The sequence below is a fragment of the Euprymna scolopes genome, chromosome 46 (assembly GCF_053919585.1).
Source record: "Euprymna scolopes isolate OS-2025 chromosome 46, ASM5391958v1, whole genome shotgun sequence".
Taxonomy (NCBI): Eukaryota; Metazoa; Mollusca; class Cephalopoda; order Sepiida; family Sepiolidae; genus Euprymna; species Euprymna scolopes.
Window position 1 is genome coordinate 87828091 of NC_136527.1, and position 17411 is coordinate 87845501.

The 17411-nt window shown below is 36.2% G+C and overlaps 1 protein-coding gene across 1 annotated transcript in view; it reads right to left on the reverse strand.

Moving 5' to 3' along the window:
- The window catches only part of LOC145270604 (uncharacterized), an 80171-nt gene extending 65795 nt beyond the window's left edge, over positions 1–14376 (reverse strand). Inside the window, exon 1 of the mRNA XM_080126233.1 lies at positions 14258–14376. The gene's annotated coding sequence lies outside the window, so the exon portion shown is untranslated. The remainder of the gene's footprint in view (positions 1–14257) is intronic.
- Positions 14377–17411: the final 3035 nt, after the last annotated feature.

The following is a 17411-nucleotide window of genomic DNA, read 5'->3' on the forward strand; positions in this document are numbered from 1 at the left end:
GGGATCTTGTCATCTTTTCTTTTAGAAACGATGTCTTTTCTCACTTTTTTTATTTATTTAACTTCAGTAAGTTTTAAGATATCAAGGGGCTCCCTCCTGAAGCTAACACTTGATTCTGTTACGATTTAAATTTATATCCGAGGCCTCTTTTAAGACTTGATGCTGTTCCCTTTATGGCTGCTATTTTTATTTCGTTACAGCTTGGTCATTCAGGGATTGCTTCTAAGTATTTCTAAAGATCCTTTTTTATTAAACCAGTTGCTCCTATCACAACCGGTATAATGTTTATTTCTTTCAGAGACCATGTTTTTAGATCATTTTTTAGGTCCTGATATTTTGTTATCTTTTTCTGTTCAGCTGTTAAGGCTGAAATAATTTGGAACTGTGAGATCGACAATGAGTGCAGTTCTTTCGGGCTTGTTCCATATTACAATATCTGGTTTGATGGCCTTGTCTTTTATGTATCTGCCTGCCTGTATGTCTTTTTCATAGAACACGGTCACATTTCTGTTTGATGTTATTGGTGGTGGTTCATGTTCAGCGAGCTGTCAAGTTGCTTCTCTCCACAGATCTTCCAATGGAGATACTTGCATACTTTGTTGTGACAAAGAGTGTAATGGCCACCTGCCAATAAGATTGGGCATGCAGACATTAGATGGCTTGCACTTTCAATCGCTGAGTGGCAAAACCTACACTGGCCATTTCTTTGTAGGCCAGCCATTTTTTTTTTTAATCAGTGTGTGTTCTGACATGTTTACTTAACTTACTTTTGGTGGAAAACGAAATATCACATATTCCACACGTAAACGTTTTATCCCGCGTATGCGTCAAAATGTGTTGGTTCAAATTACATTTACCTGAAAAGGATTTCCCACAAATTTCACAAGCAAATGGCTTCTCACCCGTATGAATTCGAACATGTCGTTTCAAATGCGAATTGCGTGTAAACGCACTTGAGCAAACTTCACACGAATACGGTTTTTCGCCAGAGTGCATACGCATATGTTTCTTCAAGTACGAGTTTTGTGTAAACGCAGCCAGGCAAATCCCGCACGAATATGGTTTCTCTCCAGTATGTGTCCGTTTGTGCTGATCTAAATTCCAACGTTCGGAATATGATTTGCCGCAATCTTTGCAGAAATACGTTTTTGCTCCGGTGTGCGTGTCTTTATGCCGATCGAGATGAGCTTTCTCGGCAAATGATCGTTCACAGACGTCACATTTATATGGTTTCAATCCCATATGCGATCGTACATGTCGGTTCAGGTTACCCTTATGCGAGAATGCAGCAACACAAATCCCGCACGGATACAGTTTTTCTTTTGTGTGCGTCTGATAGTGCCGATCAAGATTTCCTTTCTCGGCGAATGTCTTCTCGCAGACGTGACAAGAATAAGGTTTCTCACCCGTGTGTATTCTCGCATGTCTCGTTAGCTGCGACTTCTGCGAAAAGTACGTCCGACACACGTCACAACTAAACGGCTTCTCTCCAGAGTGCGTCCGCATGTGGATGATTAGCTTGGCTTTTTTCGAGAACGACTTTGGACAGATTTCGCAAGAATGTGGTTTCGCTTGTATGTGCGCTTGCATGTGTTTACCTAAACGCGATTCACTTGAAAATGATTGACTACAAACTGCACAAACATATGGTTCATCTTCATCCGGTGCAGACATGGTGTAGCAACTAGTGATGGGACAATTCCAATATTTTTTTTTCTGATTCCGATACAATTACTGATTCCGATTCTTTACAAATTTCTAAATATTTAACAATAAATGGTTATTTTATCCTGATTATCTAAAAAACGTGTTAAATGTGCAGATATTTTCTGAAACGTAAAAACACACTTATGGTGGAGTGATCTATGAATTATAAATAATAAATAAACTGAATTTGATTTGCAAGTCTGACTCGCAACTTTGAGTTACAAGTCTGGCTCGCAACTTTGAGTTACAAGTCTGGCTCGCAACTTTGAGTTACAAGTCTGGCTCGCAACTTTGAGTTACAAGTCTGGCTCGCAACTTTGAGTTACAAGTCTGGCTCGCAACTTTGAGTTACAAGTCTGGCTCGCAACTTTGAGTTACAAGTCTGGCTCGCAACTTTGAGTTACAAGTCTGGCTCGCAACTTTGAGTTACAAGTCTGGCTCGCAACTTTGAGTTACAAGTCTGGCTCGCAACTTTGAGTTACAAGTCTGGCTCGCAACTTTGAGTTACAAGTCTGGCTCGCAACTTTGAATTACAAGTCTGGCTCGCAACTTTGAATTACAAGTCTGGCTCGCAACTTTGAATTACAAGTCTGGCTCGCAACTTTGAATTACAAGTCTGGCTCGCAACTTTGAATTACAAGTCTGGCTCGCAACTTTGAATTACAAGTCTGGCTCGCAACTTTGAATTACAAGTCTGGCTCGCAACTTTGAATTACAAGTCTGGCTCGCAACTTTGAATTACAAGTCTGGCTCGCAACTTTGAATTACAAGTCTGGCTCGCAACTTTGAATTACAAGTCTGGCTCGCAACTTTGAATTACAAGTCTGGCTCGCAACTTTGAATTACAAGTCTGGCTCGCAACTTTGAATTACAAGTCTGGCTCGCAACTTTGAATTACAAGTCTGGCTCGCAACTTTGAATTACAAGTCTGGCTCGCAACTTTGAATTACAAGTCTGGCTCGCAACTTTGAATTACAAGTCTGGCTCGCAACTTTGAATTACAAGTCTGGCTCGCAACTTTGAATTACAAGTCTGGCTCGCAACTTTGAATTACAAGTCTGGCTCGCAACTTTGAATTACAAGTCTGGCTCGCAACTTTGAATTACAAGTCTGGCTCGCAACTTTGAATTACAAGTCTGGCTCGCAACTTTGAATTACAAGTCTGGCTCGCAACTTTGAATTACAAGTCTGGCTCGCAACTTTGAATTACAAGTCTGGCTCGCAACTTTGAATTACAAGTCTGGCTCGCAACTTTGAATTACAAGTCTGGCTCGCAACTTTGAATTACAAGTCTGGCTCGCAACTTTGAATTACAAGTCTGGCTCGCAACTTTGAATTACAAGTCTGACTCGCAACTTTGAATTACAAGTCTGGCTCGCAACTTTGAATTACAAGTCTGGCTCGCAACTTTGAATTACAAGTCTGGCTCGCAACTTTGAATTACAAGTCTGGCTCGCAACTTTGAATTACAAGTCTGGCTCGCAACTTTGAATTACAAGTCTGGCTCGCAACTTTGAATTACAAGTCTGGCTCGCAACTTTGAATTACAAGTCTGGCTCGCAACTTTGAATTACAAGTCTGGCTCGCAACTTTGAATTACAAGTCTGGCTCGCAACTTTGAATTACAAGTCTGGCTCGCAACTTTGAATTACAAGTCTGGCTCGCAACTTTGAATTACAAGTCTGGCTCGCAACTTTGAATTACAAGTCTGGCTCGCAACTTTGAATTACAAGTCTGGCTCGCAACTTTGAATTACAAGTCTGGCTCGCAACTTTGAATTACAAGTCTGGCTCGCAACTTTGAATTACAAGTCTGGCTCGCAACTTTGAATTACAAGTCTGGCTCGCAACTTTGAATTACAAGTCTGGCTCGCAACTTTGAATTACAAGTCTGGCTCGCAACTTTGAATTACAAGTCTGGCTCGCAACTTTGAATTACAAGTCTGGCTCGCAACTTTGAATTACAAGTCTGGCTCGCAACTTTGAATTACAAGTCTGGCTCGCAACTTTGAATTACAAGTCTGACTCGCAACTTTGAATTACAAGTCTGACTCGCAACTTTGAATTACAAGTCTGACTTGCAAGTTTGATTTATAAGTCTGATCTGCAAGTCCAATTTCTCTGTAAATTAATTTTCACAGAATTTAGCTTCAATTTTATATTTTCTTTTGCTTAAAACGGAAGTTCATGTAGTTTGTGGTTCTTTTATAAAATAATGGCTCATTGAGAAATACTGGTCTTCATATAGCTCATGTACACTCGGTGCCGACATAGTGTAGCAATTAGTGATGGGACAATTCCAATATTTTTCTCCAATAAAATTACCGATTCCAATTCTTCATAAGTGTATATTACCGATTCCAATTCCGATTCTTAATAAATCTCTAAATATTGAACAATAAAATGGTTATTTTATCCTGATAACAATAAAAACATGTTAAACGTGGAGATATTTTTTTTCCGATTTTGATATTCCAAAAAGATCAAATATTTCTGATTCCCAATTATGGTTTCGTTTGTAGGTGTTCCTGCATGTGTCGATCTAAATGAGATGCGTTTAAAAATGATTGACAGCAAACTGCACTCATTGTTGCCATGGTGTAGCAAGCTAAGTTTTTAGAAAATTAAAATGCAAAACATGGATTTTCCTGAGAACTCCAAGTCTGACTTTTCTGTCAATTAATTTTCACACGATCCAAGAATTTATATTCTTCTCATTTTTATATTTTCTTTTGCTTAAATCTAAAGTTCATGCCGTTTGTGGTTCAATATAGCAACTAGCGATGACAGAATTCCAATATTTTTCCCCGATTCCAATACAATTATAGATTCCGAATCTTTATAAATCTCTAAACATTTTTATTTATTTATTTTTTTTATTATTACATTTTCACCCCAAACAAGGCACAGTGCCACTTTGATGTAGGGGGATACTATCAGGGACATAAGTTGCAGGGATACTATGTAGGGAGTTGTGTAGCAAGATGTCTGCTCACATTATACTTGAACTTCTGCATGTCAGTACAGTTGGGGAAAAAGGAACCCAAAAGCGAATTCCAGAGTCTAGCAGTTCTGGAAAAGAAGCTATTAGAGTAGAAAACTTTCTGGCATCTGTGGAGGGGTGGGACTTTGCTGCTTGTCAAGTTTGATGGGGGTATTTACGTCCAGGGAGTACAAAACTTTGTAGTTCATTGGCGCATCCACCATTAAATTACTTGTAAAACAGGCAATAAAATGTTTATTTTATCCCGATTATCATAAAAACACATGTTAAATGTGGATATATTTTTCCAATTCCAATACCCAAAAAAGTTCTGATTCTGATAATAGTTTTGCTTGTATGTGCACCTGCATGCGTTGGTCTAAATGAGATCAATTTAAAAATGATCGACTACAAACTGCACAAAGATATATGGCTCATATACACCTAGTGCTGACATGTCATAGCAAGCTAAGTTTATTAGATTTGCAAGTCTGACTTCTTTGTAAATTATTTTCCACAAGAATTTAGCTCCCTCTCATTTTTGTAGTTTCTTTTCCTTAAAACTAAAAAAACTAAAAAAAAAAACTAAAGAAAACTAAAAAAAAAAACCCTAAAAAGTAAAAACCTAAAATTATTTTCCACAAGATCCAAGAATTTAGCTCCCTCTCATTTTTATAGTTTCTTTTCCTTAAAACTAAAAAGTACTGGTTTTCAACTTTTGGATTATGATTCCAGTCTTTCTACCAATTTCAAATAAGAAATAGAATCTAAATGTTTGAAATAACATGCTTTTTGAAAATGATTGACAAGCGGTACAAAAATAAGACTTGTTTAAACTTTGTGTCGATATAGTGCATTAGTAACCAAACTTTTTTTAAACATATTTCACAAATATCATTAAAAAAAGGTGAATTTTTATCCTTTTTACAAGTTTCTGACTCTTTCCATCTTCGATGGTTTCAATTTTACTGTTGTTTCAGTTTGCAACTGATAATCCAGGTTTAAACGTGTCCTTTTTTTTAAACATCTGTAAAAATATATAAAAAATAAACATTATAAAAAACAGTTTAGAAATGTTTCTACAAAATTATTATTAATCCATGTTTAAATGTGGATTTTTTAAACATTTGTAAAAATAAATAGAAAATAAATTAATATTATAAAAACAGTTTAGAAATGTTTCTACAAAATTATTATTAATCCATGTTTAAATGTGGATTTTTTAAACATTTGTAAAAATAAATAGAAAATAAATTAATATTATAAAAACAGTTTAGAAATGTTTCCATAAAATTATCAACCCATGTTGTATCAATTAAGATAAAAATGAAATGTAATATGTCCCCAGACGTACCTCTCCATTGTACAGTATATCGATACACTCAGGTTGACTGGGATAGCTTCCGTACATTTATATCTGATCTACCTTTGCATTCCATGTTTAAAAAGGATGTGTCCTCTATAGTATGAGACCTGATGGAATGGTTAATTGTAGGTATTGACCGTTTCATACCCTCGAAAAAGTTTCAGCAAAAACCTAACAGCCAGCCAGGGTTCTCTCCAGAATGTGCTGCTGCCATTGCGCACAGAAATCACTTTTTCCACTGCTTCCAATGTAATAGATGTATGGAAACTAAAGCCGCTTTCAGGACTGCCAGCAACCATTGTAAGAAAGTAATAAAGAACGCAAGAGAGTTGTATGCTCAATCTGTTAAGTCCAATGTAGCTGAGCAGCGGCTTGGTTCCCACCAGTTTTGGCAAATAGCAAACAGAATCCTGAACAGAAGCATGTGCTCCATCCCAACTATTATCAATGGACCTGAGGTAATCTCGTCAGCATCAGATAAAGCCAAACTCTTTGTCAAGAACTTTGCAACTAATTCTACCCTTTGTGACCAAGGCCGCCAACCCCCAATATTTCCTCCTGTATCAGAAAACACGCTATGTGATATACATATATCTGTACGTGATGTTGCCAAGCTAATCAAAAACCTTGATTCCAGTAAAGCAACTGGCCCTGACGGTATTCCAATTATAGTACTCAAAAAACTTCAACCAGAACTAGCGCCCATACTTACAAAACTGTTTAAACGTTGCCTTAAGGAGAATAGTTTCCCATCTCCCTGGAAAATTTCATCAGTATGCTCTGTATTTAAGAATTCAGGTGATCGCTCATCCCCCTCTCAGTACAGGCCAATAAGTCTCCTGTGCATCATGAGTAAGTTGCTGGAATCTGTGTTAAATACAGAAGTAATCAACCATCTCAACAAAAATAACCTTCTTAGTGACACTCAATATGGTTTCCGTTCTGCTAGATCTACAGCAGATGTGCTTACAGTTATATCGCATAGGATTAGCAAATCTCTCGATGGAGGCAACCTTTCTAGGGCAATTGCTCTTGACATATATAAGGCCTTTGATAGGGTATGGCATAAAGGTTTACTTCACAAGATCTCCAGCTATGGTATAGTTGGAAATGTCTTCTCAATTATTAAATCATTTCTTTCTGATAGGTTCATAAGAGTAGTAGTTGAGGGGCAAAAATCAGAAGCTCACAGTATTAATGCCGGTGTGCCTCAGGGGTCCATCCTGGGCCCAACTCTTTTTCTGATCTACATTAATGATCTCCCAAATCACATCCTTACATCATTTGTAGACATTTATGCTGACAACACTACCATTTATGGTAGCACATCTAAGACAGTAAACGACCAAGTTCTCTCCAATTCTCTCTCCTCTGATCTTGAGCACGTAGTACAATGGGGAAAGGAGTGGCTGGTTACTTTTAATGCATCTAAAACCAAGCTTCTCTCTTTACATCATCAACATTCTGATCCACATCTGGCATCAATTGAAATATATGGCTCTCGTATTCAGGAGGCCTCAAGTTTTGACAAGCTTCTGGGCTTGACCATTACTCCTGATCTTAAATGGAACACGTTCATCAAATCTGTTGCCAAGGCCGCTGGAAAAATGGTGGGATCTTTCTATCGATCCGGTAAATATCTCACTGCTGATGCTATTCTTTATCTATATAAGAGCTAGGTACGTCCAAGGATGGAATACTGTTGCCACATCTAGGCAGGAGCTGCTAGAAAGGACTTGTCCTGCCTTGATAGAGTTCAAAATAGACTTCGTAGCCTTGTAGGAGATGTCCTTTTCTCTTCCTTGCAACCTCTATCTCACAGAAGAGATGTTGCGAGTTTGTCTCTGATGTATCGTTATTTTCATGGAAAGTGTTCGACTGAGCTTCAATCTATGGTTCCCCCTCGCCAAACTTTCACAAGAAACACTCGTCTAGCTGTACACACTATCAATAATTCCCCCCACTCTTTATCTGTGCCTAAACCTAAACGTAGATTCCATGAACAAAGCTTCTTTCTTAGAACTGCATGCCTGTGGAATTGTCTTCCGTTTTTCTGCTTTCCGGCTGACTACAATATGGTTGTGTTCAAGTCTAACGTAAATAAGTTCTTGATGAGCCGTTCTATATGTTATCAAATTTACCAAATTTTCATTACTAATGATTACTATGTTGTCCAATTTCTACTGTACACTCTTTAACCCTTATCCTTGAGTGGCCTCTTGGCCTTGATAAGTGATGATGCCTATGTAAAAAAAAAAGAAAAAAAAATATGTATTTTTTTTAAACAATAATGTCTGAAAATATTGGCTTCCTTAGATGAAACACGTCTAATATTGATGTTTTTGTTTTTCTATTCCTTTTACAAAACTTAATTATGTTCTGCAAAACAAAAATTAAAAACAAACTTTCTTTTCCTTTTTCCCTCCGCCACTTTCCAACTGGTTTCCTTACTTAAAATCTACCAAACATTAATAATATAACGCTTTTCCCTCTCCCATTGCAAAACTCATTCATGTTCTGTAAGGCAGGGAACAAAAACAACAAAATCCACTATAAGACAACCAAACCAAACACTACAAACTCGTGATTAAAGATACAAAGAGCTGGAAGAATAAAAGCTTTCTACAAAACAACCAAACCAAACTCAATGAATAAATATTTGAAGATATAAAAGGGTTGATATGCCATAAACCATCTTCTGATGTAAATTAAGTTTCATATGCTCTAAGAATTCACCTTCTTCTCATTTTTATATTTTTTTGCTTTAAACTAAAGTTAATGCAGTTTATGTTTCTTTTGTACAATAGTTGCTCCTTAGAGAAATACTAGTTTTCAGATATAATCAACATTTGAATGATAATTCTAGTTTTTCTACCAATTTCAAATAAAAAAAAATCTACGAAATGGTCAAGCACTGCAACACCTTTCCATAAACTTCTGCAGCTGTGCTAACTCTGACCGTATTGGTTTGCCTTATTGTCGGACTTTGTCTGCAACACCAAGAAGGGAACCCTGATAACTGGGCAAACCTAGCTCTCCTTATCACCCGGCCAGACCTGCATCTGGTTGAAATCTGAATAAGAACCAAATTTTTATATATGTGAATCAGTGTTAAAGTTGATTTAATAGTTTGTAAATGTAATTTCTAACTATTATTATTGGCTGAATTTAAAAGAAAAACAAGTGAAACATGCACAGTGAACTAAGCATAGAAAAAATAACTAAGTTCAGCATTTGTCCCCCCCCCACTCCATTTAACCTCAAAAGTTCCGAGGAGATGTCAAATCCTGGTGAAAATGAACAAACGGTGCGGTTTTAGGCTTTAACGTATGTAATTTAAGTTCTGCAAAAAAGAAATGACTTAGTCCATCATTTGCCCCCACCCCATTTAGCCTCAAAGTCCCCAAGGCCTAAACATATTTAAATTTGAGATCAGCACCATGCAAAACTGCTAAATAGACATACACAGAAAATTTTGGACAAATATAGTAAAATAGTCCCAAAGATGGAGTGTTTTTATATTTTATATTTTGTTCAGTTTCGGCTGATTATGTTAAGCATATCAGGGCTCTATGGACAAATTTCTCTTTTGTTGACCTTTGACAACTAAATATTTTCGTTAACTAGCCAAAATAGAAAAGTTACTAGCCAATCCCACATGATTTTAATGTAAAACAAATAAACAGATTATCATGAAAGAAAATGTGAAACTTTTGTAAACAAATTTTTTTTTTTTTTTTTACAAATATGTAATACTTAAATTTTGCATGAAATAATAAATAAAATGCTGTTAATGTTTTGTTTTATAAAATAGAATAAACTTTTGTTTTTAAATAAAATACAATGTTATATAATATTTATTCTTATTTTTTGCAATTCTTCGAGATGAGGCTTCATAATTTCTTTATTCATTTTTTTTTTTGTGGACGGTTATCCTCATCTTCATAGAACTATCATAAAACATTAGTAAAACATATCAAGGTAGTTAAAACATGTAAGTAAAACTAAATTAAGGTAAGTAAATTATGTAAGTAAAATGTACTGTGCATGCGAGTTTATGATCGCAACAGCAGGAAAAAAAATTGATTCCGATCGAGGTCAACAAAAAGAAATATATACAAATTCAGGTTTGTCTTACTGTACACAGGTTCGAAAAAGTTATCAAAAAACAAACATATAACAAATGTTATCAAAGGCAAGATAAGTTACTTTTCTACCTAACTGGATATGTTTTTTTTAGTGTTTTTATTTAATGTAATATGTTTATTCAGTTCGAAAAACATACAGTGTTTACTGATGTATTGGAAAACTAAAAATGGCGCCCGACTCTCTTTTTGACACGGTAAGTTTGGGAAAATTAGTTAAAAATAAAAAAACTAGACAAAATACTGTTAAAAAAACACCGAATATATGTCAGCCTATGTTGCGGCAACATATATTGAGCGAGTTTCTAACAGTATTTTGTCTAGTTTTTTATTTTTAACTCCTTTTCCCAAACTTACTGTGTCAAAGAGAGAGTCGGGCGCCATTTTTAATTTTCGAATACATCGGTAAACACTGTATGTTTCGAGCTGAATAAGCATGTTACATTAAATAAAAACACTAACATATTATCCAGTTAGATAGAAAAGTAACTTATCTTGCCTTTGGTAATATTTATTTGTTATATATTTGTTTTTTGACAACTTTTTCGAATCTATGTGTACAGTAAAACAAACCCTTTAATTTAAAAATATCCAGTTAGGTAGAAAAGTAACTTATCTTGCCTTTGATAACATTTGTTATATATTTGTTTTTGTTTTTTTTTTACAGGGTGGTCACCACTTATCAACTTTGACAACTTTTTTCGAACCTATGTGTACAGTAATACAAACCCACAAATTCTTTTCTATTTTTTGTCTACTTTGCGACTGAGACTACAACGTGTTGGGTAACTTTACAAATAGAATTTAATACAAATGCTTGCAAAGAGAAAATCAAACATGATCTTTCAGTAATGATAAGCAATGCACACAGTGTTTTTGGTAGCTCTGTATCCAGAGTATGTCTGCTAATCTATGGTGCCAATATCCCCCCCCCACCTTATGTTGAAATTAATCTTATTACTTCGGTGCACGTATAGAAACGGTACCCCTTCCCCCATAATTTTTTCATTTTTAAAGGAATTATTGTAAAATGGTCACTAATCTACCAGATTATCAAAAATAAAAAAAAATAACAATAAAAATAAATTCAATAGTTAATATTTTTTAAGGGGTGCTCCAGTGGAGCACCCCTTAAAAAATATTTTTTAAGGGGTGCTCCAGTGGAGCACCCCTTAAAAAATATTAACTATTGACTGCCCCACTGCTCCATTTCCAATACAACGTTCTAGTAAATAGATCCTCCATTTTGGAAGCATATTTTTTCGGATAAATTTCGCAAATTTAGCCTTTTTTTTTTTTTTTTTTTTTTTTAAAACAGTTTAGCCTTCATAAAGGCTAAATTTGCAAAAGTAAGCCCAAAAAACGCGATGTTTCCAAAATGGGGGATCGATTTACTAGAACGTTGTATTAGAAACGAAACACCCCTTAAAAATATTATTGATTTGTTTTTTGCTTTTGATAATCTATTGGATTAGTGACCAGTCGTTAATAATCCGCTGAAAAAACAAAAAAAAAAAAAAAAAAAGGACGAAAATAGGGGAGAGGGTACAGCTATGTGTGCCATTACTTCGAATGCTAAATAAATAAATTAAAAACAATTAAATGCGGGTTTGTATTACTGCACACATAGAGGTATTCTTTTTAGTTTACCGACCCCTCAGCATTTACCTTTAATTTGTCGACTTTTAAAAGTTTTCGGGTATGCTGAGAACGAATATCGCATTTATTTTTTGCGCAAACATGTAGCTATCCATATTTGAAGACATTCAGTATCCAACGTAATCCTTATCATTTTTAATGGCGGCCATCTTGTTTTTCAATAACGAAAAAACGGCAAAAGAAGCTAAATATGCCACATGCAACTGGAATCCCCCCCTCCACCACCGACGTTGGCGCAAAAAAAAGTAAGATTTATTGGAGGGGGAAGGGGTAAATTCCAAGAAATCTTGAGTGAAAGGAAAGAACGTAAAGACAAGAATGGTAGCATATCTAAGACAGTAAACGACCAAGTTCTCTCCAATTCTCTCTCCTCTGATCTTGAGCACGTAGTACAATGGGGAAAGGAGTGGCTGGTTACTTTTAATGCATCTAAAACCAAGCTTCTCTCTTTACATCATCAACATTCTAATCCACATCTGGCATCGATTGAAATGAATGGCTCTTGTCTTCAGGAGGCCTCAAGTTTTGACAAGCTTCTGGGCTTGACCTTTACTCCTGATCTTAAATGGAACACGTACATCAAATCTGTTGCCAACGCCGCTGGAAAAATGGTGGGATCTTTCTATCGATCCGGTAAATATCTCACTGCTGATGCTATTCTCTATCTATATAAGAGCTAGGTACGTCCAAGGATGGAATACTGCTGCCACATCTGGGCAGGAGCTGCTAGAAAGGACTTGTCCTGCCTTGATAGAGTTCAAAATAGACTTCGTGGCCTCGTAGGAGATGTCCTTTTCTCTTCCCTGCAACCTCTATCTCACAGAAGAGATGTTGCGAGTTTGTCTCTGATGTATCGTTATTTTCATGGAAAGTGTTCGACTGAGCTTCAATCTATGGTCCCCCCCTCGCCAAACTTTCACAAGAAACACTCGTCTAGCTCTATCAATAATTCCCCCACTCTTTATCTGTGCCTAAACCTAAACGTAGATTCCATGAACAAAGCTTCTTTCTTAGAACTGCATGCCTGTGGAATTGTCTTCCGTTTTCCTGCTTTCTGGCTGACTACAATAATGTTGTGTTCAAGTCTAACGTAAATAAGTTCTTGATGAGCCGTTCCATATAAGTTATCAAATTTACCAAATTTTCATTACTAATGATTACTATATTGTCCAATTTCTACTGTACACTCTTTAACCCTTATCCTTGAGTGGCCTCTTGGCCTTGATAATGTGGTGATGTAAAAAAAAAAAAAAAAGTAATATTCATTAAAATAAATTTAAAAGGTAAATATTACCTTTCGCTACAACAGAACACCGACCACTAATTTTTTTTTTTTTTTTTTAGGGATATTCGATGTTGCTGGCCACAAATCTGATGATCAAATCCGTCGCAAATTTACGGTTAATTGATCTATTAAAAAAAAAAAAAAAAAATTAAGTTTTCACGAGCGGTTTACAAAAGCATATCTTATGTTTTTCGTTCTTTTTTGGGGGGAGGGGGTATTTAATTATAGAACTTGTGTCGTTTAAGAGGTGGTTCTGCAGTTTAATTAACCGTTTTTCCATGGAGGAGCGTGGGCGGGTGTGTTGTGGCGGCCGTCACAACACACCCGCTCCCGCCCCTCCATGGAAAAACGTTGGATACTGAATGTCTTCCAATATGGATAACTGCGTGTTTGCGCAAAAAATAAATGCGATATTCGTTCTCAGCGTACCCGAAAACCTTTCTAAGTCGACAAATTAAAGGTAAATTTACCCACATAGTTGTCAAAAAAACAAATATATAACAAATAAATGTTATCAAAAGCAAGATAAGTTACTTTTCTACGTAACTGGATATATTTTTCGTGTTTTTATTCAATGTAACATGTTTATTCAGCTCGAAAAACATACAGTACCGATGTATTGGAACATTCAAGATGGCGTTTTATTCTCTCTTTAACACGGTAAGTTTGGGAAAAGATGTTATAAATAAAAAACCGGATAAAATACTGTTAAAAACTCGGTCAATATATGTTACCGTGACATAGGTTGACATATATTCGACGGGTTTTTAATAGTATTTTGTATAGTTTTTTATTTATAACACCTTTTTCCATACTTACGGTGTTAAAGAGGGTGTGAGACGCCATCTTGAATTTTCCAATACATCGGTAAACAATGCATGTTTTTCGAGCTGAATAAATATGTTACATTGAATAAAAACACAAAAAATATATCCAGTTTGGTAGAAAAGTAACTTATCTTGCCTTTGATAACATTTATTTGTTATATATGTGTTTTTTGACAACTTTTTCGAATCTATGTGTACAGTAAAACAAACCCACGTTTTCTTCACAATCGACTTAGAAAACAGATTAAAAAAAAAAAAAAAGAAACCGAACGAATTAATTACTTACTTTTCATCAAAATCTTGCGACGCAAAATTTGTCTACTTTAAAAGAAAACGATGAAATATGATTTGCAAATTTTAAAACGAATTTCTTCTAATATATAAGACGTTTTGATCCAAATTTTTTTTTTTTAAGCGGAAGTGGATTTCGAATTATCTCCCTTTATTGCTGTTTGCTTTCATTTGTTGTTGTTGTTGTTGCTGTTGTTGTTGTTGGTGGTGGTGGTGTTACTACTACTTTCGGGACAAGATCAAAGTGTAGTATCTGTTCTTCAGATGCTGCACTTCTATTTCTTGTTCTCTTTCGGTGGAGGAGAAATCCTTCACGACTGAGACAATTTTTATTTTTGTTCCTTTTCTCCACGTTAAAAAACGACCCTGGTGTCTAACTCTGTCCCGTGGGGAGGCATAGTAAATAGGTACTCTTCGGGACAAGATCAAAGTGTAGTATCTGTTCTTCAGATGCTGCACTTCTATTTCTTGTTCTCTTTCGGTGGAGGAGAAATCCTTCACGACTGAGACAATTTTTATTTTTGTACCTTTTCTCCACGTTAAAAAACGACCCTGGTGTCTACCTCTGTCCCGTGGGGAGGCATAGTAAATAGGTACTCTTCGGGACAAGATCAAAGTGTAGTATCTGTTCTTCAGATGCTGCAGTGCTGCAGTGCACTTCTATTTCTTGTTCTCTTTCGGTGGAGGAGAGATCCTTCACGACTGAGACAATTTTTATTTTTGTACCTTTTCTCCACGTTAAAGAACGACCCTGGTGTCTAACTCTGTCCCGTGGGGAGGCATAGTAAATAGGTACTCTTCGGGACAAGATCAAAGTGTAGTATCTGTTCTTCAGATGCTGCAGTGCTGCAGTGCACTTCTATTTCTTGTTCTCTTTCGGTGGAGGAGAGATCCTTCACGACTGAGACAATTTTTATTTTTGTACCTTTTCTCCACGTTAAAAAACGACCCTGGTGTCTAACTCTGTCCCGTGGGGAGGCATAGTAAATAGGTACTCTTCGGGACAAGATCAAAGTGTAGTATCTGTTCTTCAGATGCTGCACTTCTATTTCTTGTTCTCTTTCGGTGGAGGAGAGATCCTTCACGACTGAGACAATTTTTATTTTTGTACCTTTTCTCCACGTTAAAAAACGACCCTGGTGTCTAACTCTGTCCCGTGGGGAGGCATAGTAAATAGGTACTCTTCGGGACAAGATCAAAGTGTAGTATCTGTTCTTCAGATGCTGCAGTGCTGCAGTGCACTTCTATTTCTTGTTCTCTTTCGGTGGAGGAGAGATCCTTCACGACTGAGACAATTTTTATTTTTGTACCTTTTCTCCACGTTAAAGAACGACCCTGGTGTCTAACTCTGTCCCGTGGGGAGGCATAGTAAATACTACTACTTGGCCTTTTGACCAAGATTTTGTGGAGAACATTGATCCATCCGCCGCTGCCTAGGGAGAAAAGAATGGTTTTTCTAGCGATACTAGCTGTAGCGAGGATGGTCATATGGATCACACGCCTCAAGCGAGTCCGCGAAGGAAGGGATATCTGTTCCGGATCGGGATCTGATCGTCTACTTTAAACATCTGCTTAAAGTAAAGATCAGATGCGATTCGAAGAGGTTGCCTCGGGTGGCCTTTGACAAGAGGTGGGTGCATGACGATAGCTTGTGCATCCGACGAGGCGCCAAGTTTCAATTCGTGTTACCACCCTAGGCATGGCACATGCGGTACTGGGTCCTACTCCTACGGAGCCCATCCCGCTAGGTTGGACAAATAAAAAGTAAAGAGACTCTTGACTGGTGAAGATCATCCTGTCCCCCGATTGTTTGTTTTTTGGCACTAGAGAACCTTCCGAGGCTACCCTACCACTACCCCCTCCCTATCTTTTTTGCGTTTATCTCCCCCTGGTCAACCCCTACTGTGACATAAGTTGGCATATATTCGGCGGGTTTTTAATAGTATTTTGTCTAGTTTTTTTTTATTTATAACACCTTTTCCACAACTTACCGTGTTAAAGAGAGAGTCAGACGCCATCTCGAATTTTCCAATACATCGGTAAACACTGTATGCTATTCGAGCTGAATAAACATGTTACATTGAATAAAAACACGAAAAATATATCCAGTTTGGTAGAAAAGTAACTTATTTTGCCTTTGATAACATTTATTTGTTATATATTTGTTTTTTGACAACTTTTTCGATCTATGTGTACAGTAATACAAACCCGAAAATTATGCTTGTTATAATGAAAAATATATTTATGCACTGTATTTTTTTGGTACTGGTCGCGGTAAGAGTTCCCTGCCGAACACCCTCCAAAAACAATGATGTCTCCCGTTTCTCCCGCGCAGCCGCAAAGGACATGTTTTAGTTGCCATAGTAACAACACTTTTTATCGACATTGTTTTACTGTTTAAAGACATTACTACACATTTATTAATAATATCTCACTTTTAATCACTTTTATCGACTTTTTAAAACTTTTCTTTTTACTCTTTTTAAATGACAACGTTAATGTTTATGAATATTGAAATAAAACATTACTACACATTTATTAATATTTTTTTTTCTTTACTGTTTATGTGTCAATTTTATCGACTTTTTCTTTTTTTATATTGAATATTGAAATAGAAGACATTACTACACATTTATTAATAATATCTTCTTTTTTTTTTTTTTACTGTTTTACTGTTTGTGTCACTTTTATCGACTTTTTTTTTATGAAACTTATCGGCGGTTCTTGAAATTTACTTTCATAAACATTAACGTTGTCATTTAAAAAGAGTAAAAAGAAAAGTTTTAAAAAGTCGATAAAAGTGATTAAAAGTGAGATATTATTAATAAATGTGTAGTAATGTCTTTAAACAGTAAAACAATGTCGATAAAAAGTGTTGTTACTATGGCAACTAAAACATGTCCTTTGCGGCTGCGCGAGAAACGGGAGACATCATTGTTTTTGGAGGGTGTTCGGCAGGGAACTCTTACCGCGACCAGTACCATTTTTTTTAATTAAACGTCAGGTGTTGTTTTTTTTTTACATCAAACATAAAAACAGAACAGTTATAAAAACATTTTTGGTAAATGTTACCTTAACAGAACACCGACCAACCACTCTTATTTGCTTTTTTATGTGTATTCGAGGTCGCTGACAACGAATCTGATAAT